This window comes from Acipenser ruthenus, chromosome 51 (assembly GCF_902713425.1).
Source record: "Acipenser ruthenus chromosome 51, fAciRut3.2 maternal haplotype, whole genome shotgun sequence".
In the NCBI taxonomy this organism is placed as follows: Eukaryota; Metazoa; Chordata; class Actinopteri; order Acipenseriformes; family Acipenseridae; genus Acipenser; species Acipenser ruthenus.
Genome location: NC_081239.1, coordinates 2489246 through 2496414, shown reverse-complemented (window position 1 = coordinate 2496414; position 7169 = coordinate 2489246).

Genomic DNA, 7169 nt, shown 5'->3' with positions numbered 1-7169 from the left:
CTGAATAGCTTGCTGAACCTGAGCCAGGTAATTGTAGACACTTTGCTGTGGTTGTTCAATAGGGGTGTTCTTTGGAAGGGGCTCAATGCAACTTGGACTATTTGTTAATAAGAACATAAGAACATAAGAAAGGTTACAAACGAGAGGAGGCAATTCAGCCCATCTTGCTCGTTTAGTTGTTAGTAGCTTATTGATCCCAGAATCTAATCAAGCAGCTTCTTGAAGGATCCCAGGGTGTCAGCTTCAACAACATTACTGGGGAGTTGGTTCCAGACCCTCACAATTCTCTGTGTAAAAAAGTGCCTCCTATTTTCTGTTCTGAATGCCCCTTTATCTAATCTCCATTTGTGAACCCTTGTTTCTTTTTTCAGGTCAAAAAAGTCCCCTGGGTCGACATTGTCTATACCTTTTAGGATTTTGAATACTTGAATACAGATCACCGCAAAGTCTTCTTTGTTCAAGACTGAATAGATTCAATTCTTTTAGCCTGTCTGCATACGACATGCCTTTTAAACCCAGGATAATTCTGGTTGCTCTTCTTTGCACTCTTTCTAGAGCAGCAATATCCTTTTTGTAACGAAGTGACCATAATGCATATATGGTAGATAGGATGTGTTGCTTCTTTAAGTCTAAACTGTGTTTGCTGTTATTCAGTTATATTATTATTATTGTTTATTTAGCAGACGCCTTTAACCAAGGTGACTTACAGAGACTAGGGTGTGTGAACTATGCATCAGCTGCAGAGTCACTTACAACTACGTCTCACCCAAAAGACGGAGCACAAGGAGGTTAAGTGACTTGCTCAGGGTCACACACAGCGAGTCAGTGGCTTTGAGTTTGTGCCTTGGCTCCGGTCCGGGGCTGGCATTGAGGGCAGAGTCAGCCAGCAGACTGTTTACAGCAAGAGGATGCGGTTCATCAGGCAATCTGCGAGGAATTTGAATGAGTGGCGGAGAAACAGCAAGACAAACAAGCTCTGAAAGCCTTCTCGAAGCACAGCAGACATCATCTATAAAAGGAAGAGGCTCAGAGAGACTCCGCTTTACTTACTGAAGACACTCAAGTGTAAAATCTGGACGCATGCAATTCCTGTGTTTAACAGACAGACTTCTCACCATCGTTTTCAATTAAAGATGGGCTTTTTCATTGTTCGTATTGCCTCTAATTTATCTGTCATCAAGATAAATCAGAGAAAAAACTAAATGCAAGTGAAATTAAACTAAATAGATTTATATATATATATGTGTGTGTGTGTGTGTGTGTGTGTGTGTGTGTGTGTGTGTGTGTGTGTTTTCAGAGTGGTTAATTCTGCAATAACTCAATTGACCTTTTTTATGGTTCATCCAAAACTATAAAACAGCTAAATAGTAGTAAATTTAGATATACTAAAAGAAACTTTGTAGCATTTTTTGTCAGTGAATTTACAAAGTTTATTTTAGTAATTTATGGATGCTTTTCAGCTGTAGTTGCCTTCCATAGATACATGTAACACAGGCTAGATCAGCCGTTTCTTGCCAGTTAAAAAACTGAAAACTAATCTGTTTCCAAAGTGGCAGATACATTGAGCTGGCTCTTCCTCTATAGAGACACTGAGTTATCTAGACTGTGTTACACATGCCAGTCAGCCAGAACTGAAGAGCAGCTCCTGAACTCAGGAGAACACCGAAACACAGGGCTATAGACAACAAACAATTCACTTTCAGATGCATTGGAAATATGAACCAGCATACAACTGGCATCTTAAACCACCGTGGCCAGTTAAAAACCATTCAAACAGGCAGCTCTGAGTAACCCGTGCTGGCAACTGCTTTCGTTCCAGTAAGCTGTTTGTCTTTCCAACATCCGAAACTATTGAAGGAATTACTCAACCCTGCTCCAGTTCACCACTTCCCTCTCAAAGCCACCACGTACTCTTAGCTCAGCTGTTTTCTGTTTGGTTTATTTTTACTTGCAGATATTTTGGTGGAAATAATGACGATATACTCTTTCTGAGAAGATATTTCTGCTTTTTCTGTTTGTTTTTCCATGTTAGTAAACACTTGGCTAACTGCAAAATCTGTCAACCTAGAAGGACTGACATTTGAACCCTGCTACAGTTCACAGTGGGGTATTAGAGCAAGTTCCTTGAACACAATTCTAACTAGCTTTGGCTGTGTGCTTTGGGTCATTGTCATGCTGAAAGGTGAACTTCCGTCCCAGTTTCAGCTTTCTTGCAGAGGGCAGCAGGTTTTCCTCAAGGACTTCTCTGTACTTTTGCTCCATTCATTTTCCCCTCTATCCTGACAAGTGCCCCATGTCCCTGCCGATGAGAAACATCCCCATAACATGATGCTGCCACCACCATGCTTCACAGTAGGGATGGTGTTCTTTGGGTGATGCACTGTGTTGGGTTTGTGCCAAACATAATTTAGGCCAAAAAGTTCTGTTTTAGTTTCGTCAGACCACAAAACATTTTATATATAAGTATTCATTTGATTCCTCCAGTAAAGCGTGCTAAAGAATGTCCTAAACAAGGCCCATCACAATTAGATAGGCGGTTCTTGGGATCTATGTAAAAAGTGTAACACAGAGAGACAGACCCCAGCACTACTGAAAGAGTCTGCCTTTACCATGTTTCATCACTATGGGAAAAGTGGTGGACATGCTGGCTGACAGACAGAAACCCTTCCTCCAGATTCTGATACTCTCACAAACTTCTAGAATGCCCTCCGTTGGTTTTATGAAAGTGGAATATGATTAAACAGCTGTGTAAAAAGAAACATGTGACTGTGCTCCATGTTTGTTCTACCAGAGTTATCCGCTAATCACCCTGCTTCCTGTTATTCTGTAATTAAGAGGAGAGTTTCCGAGAGCACGCCAGCTTTTAACAATACTAAACCGGCAAATCTGAGCCAAGCACCCCAGTGCCTGGCTGCAAATTCACAGTCAGAGCTATCAGTATCATGAAAAAGTTCATCAGCCATGCCTATATACACCTGCACAGGTAAACATGTAAGTTTGACACTCAGAAAAGTAGGGGACCTCCACAAACCCCCAGTTTGTGATACTCTGAATACCTTGTGTTAAAGAATGTCCTTACCAAGTTCCAAAGGGTGCCATTTTGAAGTATATTCAACAAACCATTCTTTTGCTGTGCTTTAATACACTTCTATGAGATATACAGTTTTTTGAGAAGGGGCTGGTTCATTATGTTCTCTGTGCTTTACTACACTGTGCTGTGCTTTTACCCTAGGATTTTACAATACACGTTTAACAGGGGCTGGTTCTTTGTCCTTGCTGTGCTTTCTCCGTACTAGTAAATGGGTGGGGTGATGTTTTGTGGAATGTTCCTCGTACACACAATACAATAACGGTTGCGTAACAGGAAAAGAGAGCCAGGAACCATTTAAACAAGCTCAGTTTCAGTATGAGCACTCAGGAGCTCTGAGTCACACTGAAGCCCGATCTTCATCTCACAGCAGTGAGCCGCTCCTGCCCCCGGGGCTGAGGGGTCAGGGGGAGTCCTAGCTGCTGAGCTGCCTTCATTCGCTGGCTCCATTTGGAAAGACACACACTTTATGCATTTATAAAACTGATCCAACAGACAATCAAACACCTGACACCTTTCTTCAGTACACTTTGGTCATGTCCAGTTCTACACAGATGTAGGCTGGACATGAAATCGCACTTCAGTATCAGATTGTTTCAATATATGAATTTGGATACTAGGTGACATGTCAAGTGATCAAATTAGGCACAGGCATGACCAAAAAAAAACCACTGCAGTGTTATTTTCTTTGGTTGCAAAGAAGATTATTCTTCAACACTGGATGAATCCGCGTTTTGAATGCATGAATGAAAATGAATAGTACTTTTTATGTGTTTATGAAAATGTCACCCACACTGTTGTATAGGTCTTCATTACACCGCCTTTAAATCCATAAATCTTAAATCCATTGTGAACTTCCATTGGCTACATAGCTCTCAAATGTGCAGTTTTGAAAGAAGCACATGTTAGAGCAAATATGTATTTTTAAAAAATGATATCTGATACTACTTTAGGTTAAGGAATTTCTCAGTCTATTTTTAATCACTAATGTTGTTTTATAAGACATTTATAGATGCAGTATTTTTTGGATCTTAAAAAGTAAAGTGTTAGCACATTTTGCACCATAACGAGAATTGAAACCTGCTTTTATGTGTGTGTGCATTTCCTGTCAAAGCTCTCCAGAAACCCAGCTCAGGATCAAAAACAGAAGGAAATGCAGCTCTCGCTAACTGCTGTGAAATACCACAACGTGACTTTATTATTCACGAGATAAAACTACTCATCAGAAACGCCTACATTCTACAGTTTGCCCTTACATCAGGGCTAATAAGAGGAACCTCTCTTTGCAGCAGCGTGAGATTATCATGTGTAACTGACGCTGGGCTTGGGAAACGAAAGGTGGCAGAGCTAGTGGCTGCGATAGAAATCTGGCTCTGAAGGTAATGGAAGTATCCTCTGGCCATGTTAGCAACCCTGTACAGATGTGATATCTACATGGGCCAAGTTATATGGGCCACAGAGAATTGTGAGGGTCTGGAACCAACTCCCCAGTAATGTTGTTGAAGCTGACACCCTGGGATCCTTCAAGAAGCTGCTTGATGAGATTCTGGGATCAATAAGCTACTAACAACCAAACGAGCAAGATGGGCCGAATGGCCTCCTCTCGTTTGGAAACTTTCTTATGTTCTTATATACAAAAAAGTGTCAGCCCTGGAAAGGCTGTACTGTAAAAGCACACTTGGAGAGAGCTTTGTGGGTAGGAGGGGATGGAGAGAGAGAAATTGAAGGAGTGAAGGAGAGGAAGGAATCCGGCAGAGTGGATGGGGTTGGAGAGATGGATATTGAAATCACTAAACAGGACAGTTGGGTAGACAGAGAGGGGAGGGAGGAGAGGAGATAGTCGAGTTCATCGAGAAAGTGAGCGAGAGGTCCAGGGGGACGGTACAGTACAATTAGCAGGAGTTGACAGGGAGAGGTTAGTTGGACAGCGTGAAATTCAAAGGTGTTAACAGAGAATGAGGAGAGGGGACAGAAAAGAGTAAGGAGGGAGAGAGGAGAAGACCAGTCCCACCTCCCCATCCAGTGAGACAAGGAGTATGGGACAGGACGTGGAGAGAGGACAGGGCAGCAGGAGTTACAGTGTTATCAGGAGAGAACCAGGTTTCAGTGAGAGCAAGGAAATCGAGAGAGAGAGGTGGGAGGCAGAGATGAAAACCGCTTTGTTAGCAGAAGAGTGACAGTTGTAATCTGTAATAAATGTAATCCACCAGTGACATTTTCTGAAAACCCGGATCAAAATTATCCAGATAAACGTAATCTCAATCACAAAATATAGGATTACAAAATCCAGATCACTTTGATCCAGATTAAAATTAAGTTTTGAAAAACCGGCCCCTGGTGACAAGCCCCTTTCTTCACCACTGGACCACCAAGCCTCCTTGTGTGACAGATATCACGTTTCTTTTTAATGAAATATGTCAGAGACTTGACCCCGGTGTTTCATAACATGCTTTCTTCTCAGATTTCTATTTTATTTTATATATCTGACGTTTGGTTGAATCTCAAATTGGGATCCTGACACTCTACTGCCCCTAGTGTCCATGTGATGTTACTACACATGTTGGTTCCATCAAAAAAATAAATATGGGAACATTAATAAAAAGTAAATACAAGTGGTACAGAGCTCAGTTGTATTCCCGAGTTCATCTCGGCACCTACGAGTATGCAGAGTTTCATGGTCTTAGTTTACTTTAAACTGAACTGGAATAACAACGAGATTTCCTCCACTCTTTGCTGCCTCTCTCTCCTGATCTATCCAGATCCATCGTTACACTGGAGCTGAAGCAGCTGGCCTGGCTGTGGCAATAGCCTGGATTTCCTCTGCAGTGTGGTCCTGTACAGGGAACCACTGGAGATTTCATCCATTGTATTCCCTGTTTAATATAGTCATTCCATGCATGATTAGAAAACACTTGACAGTGCGACATTCACAAAGGCTAAACGAAATCAATTCAATTACAAACATAATTAATTTCCCGTGATTGTCATGCTTCTAGTCTTGTGCAGCTATGGCCAAAAGTCTTGCATCACCTGGAATTTTAGGATTGAGAGAAAAAAACAACTATATGAACATAATTTAGATATATAAAATCATGTAATCAGAGAAGCTACTGAACACATTTCTGCTCATAGCTGTATACATGTATATGTGTGGCAGGGCCTCTTCTATAACTAGGCTTGCTGTGATTGAGTGGGGCGGAGATACTGGAATCCAAAGCCAACAATAGGAAAGCGTCGGGTATGATTGACACCCGTTTCATTTGCTGTGATTGCGCTTGGATATCCCGGGTGCGTTTGATGGCATTGAGTAGCAAAGCCCCTGCAGTCCGGTGCAGTTGGTTATTATTCTGAATCAACATGAGAAATGCACAACAGGCCAACATTCTAGTGCAACTCACTCTGTGTACAAATAGCATCCCATGCAATGAGCATTCAGCACAATTCTAAAGTTTATACATCTTTCTGTAATGTGTAACAGTCGTTCCTGAGGGCCAGCTCTGTGTGATTCGAAGTTATTTTGTCGTGTGTACAGAGTGTCTTCTAACAGAAAGCATTCCGTTTCATGAGCTCACTGTCACTCTTTGCTGTTGATCGTTTTTGTTTAATTTTTACATTGACTCCTATAGCCGATTAATCCAATCAGCACCACACTATATCTGAGACCTACAGCAGTGTGCAAATATATAAGAACATCACATTGCTTCTGTATTGATGCGCTGTGCGTATGAAATCAAACCACTGGAACTGAAAACACTGGAAAATTATCAAAATAGGCAAATTAGTGATTTTAATTGATGACTTTAATAAGCCACACATGCAATTCATTTAAAATAGTAAGAGAAAATGAACACAGAGCCACACATGGTAAATGCAGGAGACTTTTTAGAAGTTGTTTAAGATGTCTAATTAAAGCACAAAGCAGTCTAACATTTTCACACATGAATGCCTGTTGTTTCTATATCACTGATTACTGAGCGGAAATTGAAATTCTCACACCCAGAGGTTTTCATGCAGGTAGGTATATAAATCCCAATTCTTGAGCTGTTCCAATATATTTGCACGCCACTGTATGTTATTGTGT